The 13,733-nt window shown below is 42.9% G+C and overlaps 24 non-coding genes across 24 annotated transcripts; all 24 read right to left on the reverse strand.

Moving 5' to 3' along the window:
- Nucleotides 1-86: 86 nt before the first annotated feature.
- Nucleotides 87-158, reverse strand: trnaq-cug (transfer RNA glutamine (anticodon CUG)). Its single transcript has one exon. It is a non-coding gene; the product is annotated as a tRNA-Gln (tRNA).
- A 442-nt stretch (nucleotides 159-600) lies between these two features.
- trnav-cac (transfer RNA valine (anticodon CAC)) lies at nucleotides 601-673 on the reverse strand. The gene has a single exon. It is a non-coding gene; the product is annotated as a tRNA-Val (tRNA).
- Nucleotides 674-1,009: 336 nt separating this feature from the next.
- Nucleotides 1,010-1,081, reverse strand: trnaq-uug (transfer RNA glutamine (anticodon UUG)). Its single transcript has one exon. It is a non-coding gene; the product is annotated as a tRNA-Gln (tRNA).
- Nucleotides 1,082-1,523: 442 nt separating this feature from the next.
- Nucleotides 1,524-1,596, reverse strand: trnav-aac (transfer RNA valine (anticodon AAC)). The gene has a single exon. It is a non-coding gene; the product is annotated as a tRNA-Val (tRNA).
- A 336-nt stretch (nucleotides 1,597-1,932) lies between these two features.
- On the reverse strand, nucleotides 1,933-2,004 carry trnaq-uug (transfer RNA glutamine (anticodon UUG)). The gene has a single exon. It is a non-coding gene; the product is annotated as a tRNA-Gln (tRNA).
- Nucleotides 2,005-2,855: 851 nt separating this feature from the next.
- Nucleotides 2,856-2,927, reverse strand: trnaq-cug (transfer RNA glutamine (anticodon CUG)). Its single transcript has one exon. It is a non-coding gene; the product is annotated as a tRNA-Gln (tRNA).
- A 442-nt stretch (nucleotides 2,928-3,369) lies between these two features.
- trnav-cac (transfer RNA valine (anticodon CAC)) lies at nucleotides 3,370-3,442 on the reverse strand. The gene has a single exon. It is a non-coding gene; the product is annotated as a tRNA-Val (tRNA).
- A 336-nt stretch (nucleotides 3,443-3,778) lies between these two features.
- On the reverse strand, nucleotides 3,779-3,850 carry trnaq-uug (transfer RNA glutamine (anticodon UUG)). The gene has a single exon. It is a non-coding gene; the product is annotated as a tRNA-Gln (tRNA).
- Nucleotides 3,851-4,292: 442 nt separating this feature from the next.
- trnav-cac (transfer RNA valine (anticodon CAC)) lies at nucleotides 4,293-4,365 on the reverse strand. Its single transcript has one exon. It is a non-coding gene; the product is annotated as a tRNA-Val (tRNA).
- A 336-nt stretch (nucleotides 4,366-4,701) lies between these two features.
- trnaq-uug (transfer RNA glutamine (anticodon UUG)) lies at nucleotides 4,702-4,773 on the reverse strand. Its single transcript has one exon. It is a non-coding gene; the product is annotated as a tRNA-Gln (tRNA).
- A 442-nt stretch (nucleotides 4,774-5,215) lies between these two features.
- trnav-aac (transfer RNA valine (anticodon AAC)) lies at nucleotides 5,216-5,288 on the reverse strand. The gene has a single exon. It is a non-coding gene; the product is annotated as a tRNA-Val (tRNA).
- A 336-nt stretch (nucleotides 5,289-5,624) lies between these two features.
- trnaq-uug (transfer RNA glutamine (anticodon UUG)) lies at nucleotides 5,625-5,696 on the reverse strand. Its single transcript has one exon. It is a non-coding gene; the product is annotated as a tRNA-Gln (tRNA).
- An 851-nt stretch (nucleotides 5,697-6,547) lies between these two features.
- Nucleotides 6,548-6,619, reverse strand: trnaq-cug (transfer RNA glutamine (anticodon CUG)). Its single transcript has one exon. It is a non-coding gene; the product is annotated as a tRNA-Gln (tRNA).
- A 442-nt stretch (nucleotides 6,620-7,061) lies between these two features.
- Nucleotides 7,062-7,134, reverse strand: trnav-cac (transfer RNA valine (anticodon CAC)). Its single transcript has one exon. It is a non-coding gene; the product is annotated as a tRNA-Val (tRNA).
- Nucleotides 7,135-7,470: 336 nt separating this feature from the next.
- Nucleotides 7,471-7,542, reverse strand: trnaq-uug (transfer RNA glutamine (anticodon UUG)). Its single transcript has one exon. It is a non-coding gene; the product is annotated as a tRNA-Gln (tRNA).
- Nucleotides 7,543-8,393: 851 nt separating this feature from the next.
- trnaq-cug (transfer RNA glutamine (anticodon CUG)) lies at nucleotides 8,394-8,465 on the reverse strand. The gene has a single exon. It is a non-coding gene; the product is annotated as a tRNA-Gln (tRNA).
- A 442-nt stretch (nucleotides 8,466-8,907) lies between these two features.
- trnav-cac (transfer RNA valine (anticodon CAC)) lies at nucleotides 8,908-8,980 on the reverse strand. Its single transcript has one exon. It is a non-coding gene; the product is annotated as a tRNA-Val (tRNA).
- Nucleotides 8,981-9,316: 336 nt separating this feature from the next.
- trnaq-uug (transfer RNA glutamine (anticodon UUG)) lies at nucleotides 9,317-9,388 on the reverse strand. The gene has a single exon. It is a non-coding gene; the product is annotated as a tRNA-Gln (tRNA).
- Nucleotides 9,389-9,830: 442 nt separating this feature from the next.
- Nucleotides 9,831-9,903, reverse strand: trnav-cac (transfer RNA valine (anticodon CAC)). The gene has a single exon. It is a non-coding gene; the product is annotated as a tRNA-Val (tRNA).
- A 336-nt stretch (nucleotides 9,904-10,239) lies between these two features.
- Nucleotides 10,240-10,311, reverse strand: trnaq-uug (transfer RNA glutamine (anticodon UUG)). The gene has a single exon. It is a non-coding gene; the product is annotated as a tRNA-Gln (tRNA).
- Nucleotides 10,312-10,753: 442 nt separating this feature from the next.
- trnav-aac (transfer RNA valine (anticodon AAC)) lies at nucleotides 10,754-10,826 on the reverse strand. Its single transcript has one exon. It is a non-coding gene; the product is annotated as a tRNA-Val (tRNA).
- A 1,773-nt stretch (nucleotides 10,827-12,599) lies between these two features.
- On the reverse strand, nucleotides 12,600-12,672 carry trnav-cac (transfer RNA valine (anticodon CAC)). Its single transcript has one exon. It is a non-coding gene; the product is annotated as a tRNA-Val (tRNA).
- Nucleotides 12,673-13,008: 336 nt separating this feature from the next.
- Nucleotides 13,009-13,080, reverse strand: trnaq-cug (transfer RNA glutamine (anticodon CUG)). Its single transcript has one exon. It is a non-coding gene; the product is annotated as a tRNA-Gln (tRNA).
- A 442-nt stretch (nucleotides 13,081-13,522) lies between these two features.
- Nucleotides 13,523-13,595, reverse strand: trnav-cac (transfer RNA valine (anticodon CAC)). The gene has a single exon. It is a non-coding gene; the product is annotated as a tRNA-Val (tRNA).
- Nucleotides 13,596-13,733: the final 138 nt, after the last annotated feature.

Here is a 13,733-nt window from a genome sequence, read left to right on the forward strand (position 1 = left end):
TCGTGCACTCTGGTGTCCTTTCACAACTGACTAGCCTACTCAACTCATCTTCTTTCCAGAACACAACCATGACAGCACACACCTGGAGGTTCCACCGAGATTTGAACTCGGATCACTGGATTCAGAGTCCAGAGTGCTGACCTTTACACCATGGAACCCCTTCCACAGTCAATTTACGCTCTCAGTCATGCAAATGCTCGACAATGGAAGGATTTTAGCAACGTGATTTTTTTTTGTCAATTTTTCAGTGATACTCTTACAACTTGTATTCTCAGAATTGGCACGACAGTCAAGCAACACATTCTGTATCTTCTTCAATGGTCAAAGGTTAGAATCCGCCTGTCAAGCGGAGGAACAGGGTTCGATTCCTTGACGGAAGGTTGCCATTTTCGCTCAGCAGCTAGGGGTTTGCCAAAGTCCGTTTCAAACAACAGCATCGGAAAATCTTTTTAAAACCAGAAAAAATTTACTTTACATGTCAAGGATAGCAGATGAGGCTCCCCTCCTATCCATAATTATGAATATGTTGATGTTGCTATCATTAACGTGCAGTCATACATCTTCACACAAGGATGAAATAAATAAAGGAGGAGCAAGTAATGTTTCCGCCCAGTTTCAAACTGAGGACCTTTCGCGTGTGAGGCGAATGTGATAACCACTACACTACGGAAACTGGAACCATGCCTATTCACTAGTGTTCCGGACGCCAAAGAATGAGGTAAGTTTTCCCAAATTTTGTTGCTCACGGAAAGTGATTTTGGAGTCGCAACAAATTGAGTCAGAAGTGGGATTGTAACACACTCCTCTGGGAGAGCATGGATAAATAGAAGCATCGTAAATGAACATGCAAGAGGAAACCAAAAAAGATTCAACTAGCAACACAGAGGTGTGACGTCACATACCACTGATCCTCTCAGCTGGAATCGTGCACTCTGGTGTCCTTTCACAACTGACTAGCCTACTCAACACATCTTCTTTCCAGAACACAACCATGACAGCACACACCTGAAGGTTCCACCGAGATTTGAACTCGGATCACTGGATTCAAAGTCCAGAGTGCTGACCTTTACACCATGGAACCCCTTCCACAGTCAATTTGCGCTCTCAGTCATGCAAATGCTCGACAATGGAAGGATTTTGGCAACGTGATTTTTTTTTGTCAATTTTTCAGTGATACTCTTACAGCTTGTATTCTCAGAATTGGCACGACAGTCAAGCAACACATTCTGTATCTTCTTCAATGGTCAAAGTTTAGAATCCGCCTGTCAAGCGGAGGAACAGGGTTCGATTCCTTGATGGAAGGTTGCCATTTTCGCTCAGCAGCTAGGGGTTTGCCAAAGTCCGTTTCAAACAACAGCATCGGAAAATCTTTTTAAAACCTTAAAAAATTGACTTTACATGTCAAGAATAGCAGATGAGGCTCCCCTCCTATCCATAATTATGAATATGTTGATGTTGCTATCATTAACGTGCAGTCATACATCTTCACACAAGGATGAAATAAATAATGGAGGAGCAAGTAATGTTTCCGCCCAGTTTCGAACTGAGGACCTTTCGCGTGTTAGGCGAATGTGATAACCACTACACTACTGAAACTGAACCCATGCCTAGTCACTAGTGATCCGGAAGCCAAAGAATGAGGTAAGTTTTCCCAAATTTTGTTGCTCGCGGAAAGAGTTTGTGGAGTTGCAACAAATTGAGTCAGAAGTGGGATTGTAACACACTCCTCTGGGAGAGCATGGATAAATAGAATCATCGTAAATGAACATGCAAGAGGAAACCAAAAAAGATTCAACTAGCAACACAGAGGTGTGACATCACATACCATAGATCCTCTCAGCTGGAATCGTGCACTCTGGTGTCCTTTCACAACTGACTAGCCTACTCAACTCATCTTCTTTCCAGAACACAACCATGACAGCACACACCTGAAGGTTCCACCGAGATTTGAACTCGGATCACTGGATTCAAAGTCCAGAGTGCTGACCTTTACACCATGGAACCCCTTCCACAGTCAATTTGCGCTCTCAGTCATGCAAATGCTCGACAATGGAAGGATTTTGGCAACGTGATTTTTTTTTGTCAATTTTTCAGTGATACTCTTACAGCTTGTATTCTCAGAATTGGCACGACAGTCAAGCAACACATTCTGTATCTTCTTCAATGGTCAAAGGTTAGAATCCGCCTGTCAAGCGGAGGAACAGGGTTCGATTCCTTGATGGAAGGTTGCCATTTTCGCTCAGCAGCTAGGGGTTTGCCAAAGTCCGTTTCAAACAACAGCATCGGAAAATATTTTTAAAACCTTAAAAAATTGACTTTACATGTCAAGAATAGCAGATGAGGCTCCCCTCCTATCCATAATTATGAATATGTTGATGTTGCTATCATTAACGTGCAGTCATACATCTTCACACAAGGATGAAATAAATAATGGAGGAGCAAGTAATGTTTCCGCCCAGTTTCGAACTGAGGACCTTTCGTGTGTTAGGCGAACGTGATAACCGCTACACTATGGAAACTGAACCCATGCCTATTCACTAGTGTTCCCGACGCCAAAGAATGAGGTAAGTTTTCCCAAATTTTGTTGCTCACGGAAAGTGATTTTGGAGTCGCAACAAATTGAGTCAGAAGTGGGATTGTAACACACTCCTCTGGGAGAGCATGGATAAATAGAAGCATCGTAAATGAACATGCAAGAGGAAACCAAAAGAGATTCAACTAGCAACACAGAGGTGTGACATCACATACCATAGATCCTCTCAGCTGGAATCGTGCACTCTGGTGTCCTTTCACAACTGACTAGCCTACTCAACTCATCTTCTTTCCAGAACACAACCATGACAGCACACACCTGGAGGTTCCACCGAGATTTGAACTCGGATCACTGGATTCAGAGTCCAGAGTGCTGACCTTTACACCATGGAACCCCTTCCACAGTCAATTTACGCTCTCAGTCATGCAAATGCTCGACAATGGAAGGATTTTAGCAACGTGATTTTTTTTTGTCAATTTTTCAGTGATACTCTTACAGCTTGTATTCTCAGAATTGGCACGACAGTCAAGCAACACATTCTGTATCTTCTTCAAAGGTCAAAGTTTAGAATCCGCCTGTCAAGCGGAGGAACAGGGTTCGATTCCTTGATGGAAGGTTGCCATTTTCGCTCAGCAGCTAGGGGTTTGCCAAAGTCCGTTTCAAACAACAGCATCGGAAAATCTTTTTAAAACCTGAAAAAATTTACTTTACATGTCAAGAATAGCAGATGAAGCTCCCCTCCTATCCATAATTATGAATATGTTGATGTTGCTATCATTAACGTGCAGTCATACATCTTCACACAAGGATGAAATAAATATAGGAGGAGCAAGTAATGTTTCCGCCCAGTTTCGAACTGAGGACCTTTCGCGTGTGAGGCGAATGTGATAACCACTACACTACGGAAACTGGAACCATGCCTAGTCACTAGTGTTCCGGACGCCAAAGAATGAGGTAAGTTTTCCCAAATTTTGTTGCTCACGGAAAGTGATTTTGGAGTCGCAACAAATTGAGTCAGAAGTGGGATTGTAACACACTCCTCTGGGAGAGCATGGATAAATAGAAGCATCGTAAATGAAGATGCAAGAGGAAACCAAAAGAGATTCAACTAGCAACACAGAGGTGTGACATCACATACCACAGATCCTCTCAGCTGGAATCGTGCACTCTGGTGTCCTTTCACAACTGACTAGCCTACTCAACTCATCTTCTTTCCAGAACACAACCATGACAGCACACACCTGAAGGTTCCACTGAGATTTGAACTCGGATCACTGGATTCAAAGTCCAGAGTGCTGACCTTTACACCATGGAACCCCTTCCACAGTCAATTTACGCTCTCAGTCATGCAAATGCTCGACAATGGAAGGATTTTAGCAACGTGATTTTTTTTTGTCAATTTTTCAGTGATACTCTTACAACTTGTATTCTCAGAATTGGCACGACAGTCAAGCAACACATTCTGTATCTTCTTCAATGGTCAAAGGTTAGAATCCGCCTGTCAAGCGGAGGAACAGGGTTCGATTCCTTGACGGAAGGTTGCCATTTTCGCTCAGCAGCTAGGGGTTTGCCAAAGTCCGTTTCAAACAACAGCATCGGAAAATCTTTTTAAAACCAGAAAAAATTGACTTTACATGTCAAGGATAGCAGATGAGGCTCCCCTCCTATCCATAATTATGAATATGTTGATGTTGCTATCATTAACGTGCAGTCATACATCTTCACACAAGGATGAAATAAATAAAGGAGGAGCAAGTAATGTTTCCGCCCAGTTTCAAACTGAGGACCTTTCGCGTGTGAGGCGAATGTGATAACCACTACACTACGGAAACTGGAACCATGCCTATTCACTAGTGTTCCGGACGCCAAAGAATGAGGTAAGTTTTCCCAAATTTTGTTGCTCACGGAAAGTGATTTTGGAGTCGCAACAAATTGAGTCAGAAGTGGGATTGTAACACACTCCTCTGGGAGAGCATGGATAAATAGAAGCATCGTAAATGAACATGCAAGAGGAAACCAAAAAAGATTCAACTAGCAACACAGAGGTGTGACGTCACATACCACTGATCCTCTCAGCTGGAATCGTGCACTCTGGTGTCCTTTCACAACTGACTAGCCTACTCAACACATCTTCTTTCCAGAACACAACCATGACAGCACACACCTGAAGGTTCCACCGAGATTTGAACTCGGATCACTGGATTCAAAGTCCAGAGTGCTGACCTTTACACCATGGAACCCCTTCCACAGTCAATTTGCGCTCTCAGTCATGCAAATGCTCGACAATGGAAGGATTTTGGCAACGTGATTTTTTTTTGTCAATTTTTCAGTGATACTCTTACAGCTTGTATTCTCAGAATTGGCACGACAGTCAAGCAACACATTCTGTATCTTCTTCAATGGTCAAAGTTTAGAATCCGCCTGTCAAGCGGAGGAACAGGGTTCGATTCCTTGATGGAAGGTTGCCATTTTCGCTCAGCAGCTAGGGGTTTGCCAAAGTCCGTTTCAAACAACAGCATCGGAAAATCTTTTTAAAACCTTAAAAAATTGACTTTACATGTCAAGAATAGCAGATGAGGCTCCCCTCCTATCCATAATTATGAATATGTTGATGTTGCTATCATTAACGTGCAGTCATACATCTTCACACAAGGATGAAATAAATAATGGAGGAGCAAGTAATGTTTCCGCCCAGTTTCGAACTGAGGACCTTTCGCGTGTTAGGCGAATGTGATAACCACTACACTACGGAAACTGAACCCATGCCTATTCACTAGTGTTTCCGACGCCAAAGAATGAGGTAAGTTTTCCCAAATTTTGTTGCTCACGGAAAGTGATTTTGGAGTCGCAACAAATTGAGTCAGAAGTGGGATTGTAACACACTCCTCTGGGAGAGCATGGATAAATAGAAGCATCGTAAATGAACATGCAAGAGGAAACCAAAAGAGATTCAACTAGCAACACAGAGGTGTGACATCACATACCACAGATCCTCTCAGCTGGAATCGTGCACTCTGGTGTCCTTTCACAACTGACTAGCCTACTCAACTCATCTTCTTTCCAGAACACAACCATGACAGCACACACCTGGAGGTTCCACCGAGATTTGAACTCGGATCACTGGATTCAAAGTCCAGAGTGCTGACCTTTACACCATGGAACCCCTTCCACAGTCAATTTACGCTCTCAGTCATGCAAATGCTCGACAATGGAAGGATTTTAGCAACGTGATTTTTTTTTGTCAATTTTTCAGTGATACTCTTACAACTTGTATTCTCAGAATTGGCACGACAGTCAAGCAACACATTCTGTATCTTCTTCAATGGTCAAAGGTTAGAATCCGCCTGTCAAGCGGAGGAACAGGGTTCGATTCCTTGATGGAAGGTTGCCATTTTCGCTCAGCAGCTAGGGGTTTGCCAAAGTCCGTTTCAAACAACAGCATCGGAAAATCTTTTTAAAACCTTAAAAAATTGACTTTACATGTCAAGAATAGCAGATGAGGCTCCCCTCCTATCCATAATTATGAATATGTTGATGTTGCTATCATTAACGTGCAGTCATACATCTTCACACAAGGATGAAATAAATAATGGAGGAGCAAGTAATGTTTCCGCCCAGTTTCGAACTGAGGACCTTTCGTGTGTTAGGCGAACGTGATAACCGCTACACTATGGAAACTGAACCCATGCCTATTCACTAGTGTTCCCGACGCTGAAGAATGAGGTAAGTTTTCCCAAATTTTGTTGCTCACGGAAAGTGATTTTGGAGTCGCAACAAATTGAGTCAGAAGTGGGATTGTAACACACTCCTCTGGGAGAGCATGGATAAATAGAAGCATCGTAAATGAACATGCAAGAGGAAACCAAAAGAGATTCAACTAGCAACACAGAGGTGTGACATCACATACCATAGATCCTCTCAGCTGGAATCGTGCACTCTGGTGTCCTTTCACAACTGACTAGCCTACTCAACTCATCTTCTTTCCAGAACACAACCATGACAGCACACACCTGGAGGTTCCACCGAGATTTGAACTCGGATCACTGGATTCAGAGTCCAGAGTGCTGACCTTTACACCATGGAACCCCTTCCACAGTCAATTTACGCTCTCAGTCATGCAAATGCTCGACAATGGAAGGATTTTAGCAACGTGATTTTTTTTTGTCAATTTTTCAGTGATACTCTTACAACTTGTATTCTCAGAATTGGCACGACAGTCAAGCAACACATTCTGTATCTTCTTCAATGGTCAAAGGTTAGAATCCGCCTGTCAAGCGGAGGAACAGGGTTCGATTCCTTGACGGAAGGTTGCCATTTTCGCTCAGCAGCTAGGGGTTTGCCAAAGTCCGTTTCAAACAACAGCATCGGAAAATCTTTTTAAAACCAGAAAAAATTGACTTTACATGTCAAGGATAGCAGATGAGGCTCCCCTCCTATCCATAATTATGAATATGTTGATGTTGCTATCATTAACGTGCAGTCATACATCTTCACACAAGGATGAAATAAATAAAGGAGGAGCAAGTAATGTTTCCGCCCAGTTTCAAACTGAGGACCTTTCGCGTGTGAGGCGAATGTGATAACCACTACACTACGGAAACTGGAACCATGCCTATTCACTAGTGTTCCGGACGCCAAAGAATGAGGTAAGTTTTCCCAAATTTTGTTGCTCACGGAAAGTGATTTTGGAGTCGCAACAAATTGAGTCAGAAGTGGGATTGTAACACACTCCTCTGGGAGAGCATGGATAAATAGAAGCATCGTAAATGAACATGCAAGAGGAAACCAAAAAAGATTCAACTAGCAACACAGAGGTGTGACGTCACATACCACTGATCCTCTCAGCTGGAATCGTGCACTCTGGTGTCCTTTCACAACTGACTAGCCTACTCAACACATCTTCTTTCCAGAACACAACCATGACAGCACACACCTGAAGGTTCCACCGAGATTTGAACTCGGATCACTGGATTCAAAGTCCAGAGTGCTGACCTTTACACCATGGAACCCCTTCCACAGTCAATTTGCGCTCTCAGTCATGCAAATGCTCGACAATGGAAGGATTTTGGCAACGTGATTTTTTTTTGTCAATTTTTCAGTGATACTCTTACAGCTTGTATTCTCAGAATTGGCACGACAGTCAAGCAACACATTCTGTATCTTCTTCAATGGTCAAAGTTTAGAATCCGCCTGTCAAGCGGAGGAACAGGGTTCGATTCCTTGATGGAAGGTTGCCATTTTCGCTCAGCAGCTAGGGGTTTGCCAAAGTCCGTTTCAAACAACAGCATCGGAAAATCTTTTTAAAACCTTAAAAAATTGACTTTACATGTCAAGAATAGCAGATGAGGCTCCCCTCCTATCCATAATTATGAATATGTTGATGTTGCTATCATTAACGTGCAGTCATACATCTTCACACAAGGATGAAATAAATAATGGAGGAGCAAGTAATGTTTCCGCCCAGTTTCGAACTGAGGACCTTTCGTGTGTTAGGCGAACGTGATAACCGCTACACTATGGAAACTGAACCCATGCCTATTCACTAGTGTTCCCGACGCTGAAGAATGAGGTAAGTTTTCCCAAATTTTGTTGCTCACGGAAAGTGATTTTGGAGTCGCAACAAATTGAGTCAGAAGTGGGATTGTAACACACTCCTCTGGGAGAGCATGGATAAATAGAAGCATCGTAAATGAACATGCAAGAGGAAACCAAAAGAGATTCAACTAGCAACACAGAGGTGTGACATCACATACCATAGATCCTTTCAGCTGGAATCGTGCACTCTGGTGTCCTTTCACAACTGACTAGCCTACTCAACTCATCTTCTTTCCAGAACACAACCATGACAGCACACACCTGGAGGTTCCACCGAGATTTGAACTCGGATCACTGGATTCAGAGTCCAGAGTGCTGACCTTTACACCATGGAACCCCTTCCACAGTCAATTTACGCTCTCAGTCATGCAAATGCTCGACAATGGAAGGATTTTAGCAACGTGATTTTTTTTTGTCAATTTTTCAGTGATACTCTTACAACTTGTATTCTCAGAATTGGCACGACAGTCAAGCAACACATTCTGTATCTTCTTCAATGGTCAAAGGTTAGAATCCGCCTGTCAAGCGGAGGAACAGGGTTCGATTCCTTGACGGAAGGTTGCCATTTTCGCTCAGCAGCTAGGGGTTTGCCAAAGTCCGTTTCAAACAACAGCATCGGAAAATCTTTTTAAAACCAGAAAAAATTGACTTTACATGTCAAGAATAGCAGATGAAGCTCCCCTCCTATCCATAATTATGAATATGTTGATGTTGCTATCATTAACGTGCAGTCATACATCTTCACACAAGGATGAAATAAATATAGGAGGAGCAAGTAATGTTTCCGCCCAGTTTCGAACTGAGGACCTTTCGCGTGTGAGGCGAATGTGATAACCACTACACTACGGAAACTGGAACCATGCCTATTCACTAGTGTTCCGGACGCCAAAGAATGAGGTAAGTTTTCCCAAATTTTGTTGCTCACGGAAAGTGATTTTGGAGTCGCAACAAATTGAGTCAGAAGTGGGATTGTAACACACTCCTGTGGGAGAGCATGGATAAATAGAAGCATCGTAAATGAATATGCAAGAGGAAACCAAAAAAGATTCAACTAGCAACACAGAGGTGTGACGTCACATACCATAGATCCTCTCAGCTGGAATCGTGCACTCTGGTGTCCTTTCACAACTGACTAGCCTACTCAACTCATCTACTTTCCAGAACGCAACCATGACAGCACACACCTGAAGGTTCCACTGAGATTTGAACTCGGATCACTGGATTCAAAGTCCAGAGTGCTGACCTTTACACCATGGAACCCCTTCCACAGTCAATTTACGCTCTCAGTCATGCAAATGCTCGACAATGGAAGGATTTTAGCAACGTGATTTTTTTTTGTCAATTTTTCAGTGATACTCTTACAACTTGTATTCTCAGAATTGGCACGACAGTCAAGCAACACATTCTGTATCTTCTTCAATGGTCAAAGGTTAGAATCCGCCTGTCAAGCGGAGGAACAGGGTTCGATTCCTTGACGGAAGGTTGCCATTTTCGCTCAGCAGCTAGGGGTTTGCCAAAGTCCGTTTCAAACAACAGCATCGGAAAATCTTTTTAAAACCTGAAAAAATTGACTTTACATGTCAAGGATAGCAGATGAGGCTCCCCTCCTATCCATAATTATGAATATGTTGATGTTGCTATCATTAACGTGCAGTCATACATCTTCACACAAGGATGAAATAAATAAAGGAGGAGCAAGTAATGTTTCCGCCCAGTTTCAAACTGAGGACCTTTCGCGTGTGAGGCGAATGTGATAACCACTACACTACGGAAACTGGAACCATGCCTATTCACTAGTGTTCCGGACGCCAAAGAATGAGGTAAGTTTTCCCAAATTTTGTTGCTCACGGAAAGTGATTTTGGAGTCGCAACAAATTGAGTCAGAAGTGGGATTGTAACACACTCCTCTGGGAGAGCATGGATAAATAGAAGCATCGTAAATGAACATGCAAGAGGAAACCAAAAAAGATTCAACTAGCAACACAGAGGTGTGACGTCACATACCACTGATCCTCTCAGCTGGAATCGTGCACTCTGGTGTCCTTTCACAACTGACTAGCCTACTCAACACATCTTCTTTCCAGAACACAACCATGACAGCACACACCTGAAGGTTCCACCGAGATTTGAACTCGGATCACTGGATTCAAAGTCCAGAGTGCTGACCTTTACACCATGGAACCCCTTCCACAGTCAATTTGCGCTCTCAGTCATGCAAATGCTCGACAATGGAAGGATTTTGGCAACGTGATTTTTTTTTGTCAATTTTTCAGTGATACTCTTACAGCTTGTATTCTCAGAATTGGCACGACAGTCAAGCAACACATTCTGTATCTTCTTCAATGGTCAAAGTTTAGAATCCGCCTGTCAAGCGGAGGAACAGGGTTCGATTCCTTGATGGAAGGTTGCCATTTTCGCTCAGCAGCTAGGGGTTTGCCAAAGTCCGTTTCAAACAACAGCATCGGAAAATCTTTTTAAAACCTTAAAAAATTGACTTTACATGTCAAGAATAGCAGATGAGGCTCCCCTCCTATCCATAATTATGAATATGTTGATGTTGCTATCATTAACGTGCAGTCATACATCTTCACACAAGGATGAAATAAATAATGGAGGAGCAAGTAATGTTTCCGCCCAGTTTCGAACTGAGGACCTTTCGCGTGTTAGGCGAATGTGATAACCACTACACTATGGAAACTGAACCCATGCCTATTCACTAGTGTTCCCGACGCCAAAGAATGAGGTAAGTTTTCCCAAATTTTGTTGCTCACGGAAAGTTATTTTGGAGTCGCAACAAATTGAGTCAGAAGTGGGATTGTAACACACTCCTCTGGGAGAGCATGGATAAATAGAAGCATCGTAAATGAACATGCAAGAGGAAACCAAAAGAGATTCAACTAGCAACACAGAGGTGTGACATCACATACCATAGATCCTCTCAGCTGGAATCGTGCACTCTGGTGTCCTTTCACAACTGACTAGCCTACTCAACTCATCTTCTTTCCAGAACACAACCATGACAGCACACACCTGGAAGTTCCACCGAGATTTGAACTCGGATCACTGGATTCAGAGTCCAGAGTGCTGACCTTTACACCATGGAACCCCTTCCACAGTCAATTTACGCTCTCAGTCATGCAAATGCTCGACAATGGAAGGATTTTAGCAACGTGATTTTTTTTTGTCAATTTTTCAGTGATACTCTTACAACTTGTATTCTCAGAATTGGCACGACAGTCAAGCAACACATTCTGTATCTTCTTCAATGGTCAAAGGTTAGAATCCGCCTGTCAAGCGGAGGAACAGGGTTCGATTCCTTGACGGAAGGTTGCCATTTTCGCTCAGCAGCTAGGGGTTTGCCAAAGTCCGTTTCAAACAACAGCATCGGAAAATCTTTTTAAAACCTGAAAAAATTGACTTTACATGTCAAGGATAGCAGATGAGGCTCCCCTCCTATCCATAATTATGAATATGTTGATGTTGCTATCATTAACGTGCAGTCATACATCTTCCCACAAGGGTGGGATAAATAATGGAGGAGCAGGTAATGTTTCCGCCCAGTTTCGAACTGAGGACCTTTTGCGTGTTAGGCGAATGTGATAACCACTACACTACAGAAACTGGAACCATGCCTATTCACTAGTGTTCCAGATGCCAAAGAATGAGGTAAGTTTTCCCAAATTTTGTTGCTCACGGAAAGTGATTTTGGAGTCGCAACAAATTGAGTCAGAAGTGGGATTGTAACACACTCCTGTGGGAGAGCATGGATAAATAGAAGCATCGTAAATGAATATGCAAGAGGAAACCAAAAAAGATTCAACTAGCAACAAAGAGGTGTGACGTCACATACCACAGATCCTCTCAGCTGGAATCGTGCACTCTGGTGTCCTTTCACAACTGACTAGCCTACTCAACTCATCTTCTTTCCAGAACACAACCATGACAGCACACACCTGGAGGTTCCACCGAGATTTGAACTCGGATCACTGGATTCAAAGTCCAGAGGGCTGACCTTTACACCATGGAACCCCTTCCACAGTCAATTTACGCTCTCAGTCATGCAAATGCTCGACAATGGAAGGATTTTAGCAACGTGATTTTTTTTTGTCAATTTTTCAGTGATACTCTTACAGCTTGTATTCTCAGAATTGGCACGACAGTCAAGCAACACATTCTGTATCTTCTTCAATGGTCAAAGGTTAGAATCCGCCTGTCAAGCGGAGGAACAGGGTTCGATTCCTTGATGGAAGGTTGCCATTTTCGCTCAGCAGCTAGGGGTTTGCCAAAGTCCGTTTCAAACAACAGCATCGGAAAATCTTTTTAAAACCTTAAAAAATTGACTTTACATGTCAAGAATAGCAGATGAGGCTCCCCTCCTATCCATAATTATGAATATGTTGATGTTGCTATCATTAACGTGCAGTCATACATCTTCACACAAGGATGAAATAAATAAAGGAGGGGCAAGTAATGTTTCCGCCCAGTTTCGAACTGAGGACCTTTCGAGTGTGAGGCGAATGTGATAACCACTACACTACGGAAACTGGAACCATGCCTATTCACTAGTGTTCCGGACGCCAAAGAATGAGGTAAGTTTTCCCAAATTTTGTTGCTCACGGAAAGTGATTTTGGAGTCGCAACAAATTGAGTCAGAAGTGGGATTGTAACACACTCCTGTGGGAGAGCATGGATAAATAGAATCATCGTAAATGAACATGCAAGAGGAAACCAAAAAAGATTCAACTAGCAACACAGAGGTGTGACGTCACATACCACAGATCCTCTCAGCTGGAATCGTGCACTCTGGTGTCCTTTCACAACTGACTAGCCTACTCAACTCATCTACTTTCCAGAACGCAACCATGAAAGCACACACCTGAAGGTTCCACCGAGATTTGAACTCGGATCACTGGATTCAGAGTCCAGAGTGCTGACCTTTACACCATGGAACCCCTTCCACAGTCAATTTACGCTCTCAGTCATGCAAATGCTCGACAATGGAAGGATTTTAGCAACGTGATTTTTTTTTGTCAATTTTTCAGTGATACTCTTACAGCTTGTATTCTCAGAATTGGCACGACAGTCAAGCAACACATTCTGAATCTTCTTCAATGGTCAAAAGTTAGAATCCGCCTGTCAAGCGGAGGAACAGGGTTCGATTCCTTGATGGAAGGTTGCCATTTTCGCTCAGCAGCTAGGGGTTTGCCAAAGTCCGTTTCAAACAACAGCATCGGAAAATCTTTTTAAAACCTGAAAAAATTTACTTTACATGTCAAGAATAGCAGATGAAGCTCCCCTCCTATCCATAATTATGAATATGTTGATGTTGCTATCATTCACGTGCAGTCATACATCTTCACACAAGGATGAAATAAATATAGTAGGAGCAAGTAATGTTTCCGCCCAGTTTCGAACTGAGGACCTTTCGCGTGTGAGGCGAATGTGATAACCACTACACTACGGAAACTGAAGCCATCCCTATTCACTAGTGTTCCGGACGCCAAAGAATGAGGTAAGTTTTCCCAAATTTTGTTGCTCACGGAAAGTGATTTTGGAGTCGCAACAAATTGAGTCAGAAGTGGGATTGTAACACACTCCTGTGGGA

Source organism: Odontesthes bonariensis, chromosome 11 (assembly GCF_027942865.1).
Source record: "Odontesthes bonariensis isolate fOdoBon6 chromosome 11, fOdoBon6.hap1, whole genome shotgun sequence".
Lineage (NCBI taxonomy): Eukaryota > Metazoa > Chordata > Actinopteri > Atheriniformes > Atherinopsidae > Odontesthes > Odontesthes bonariensis.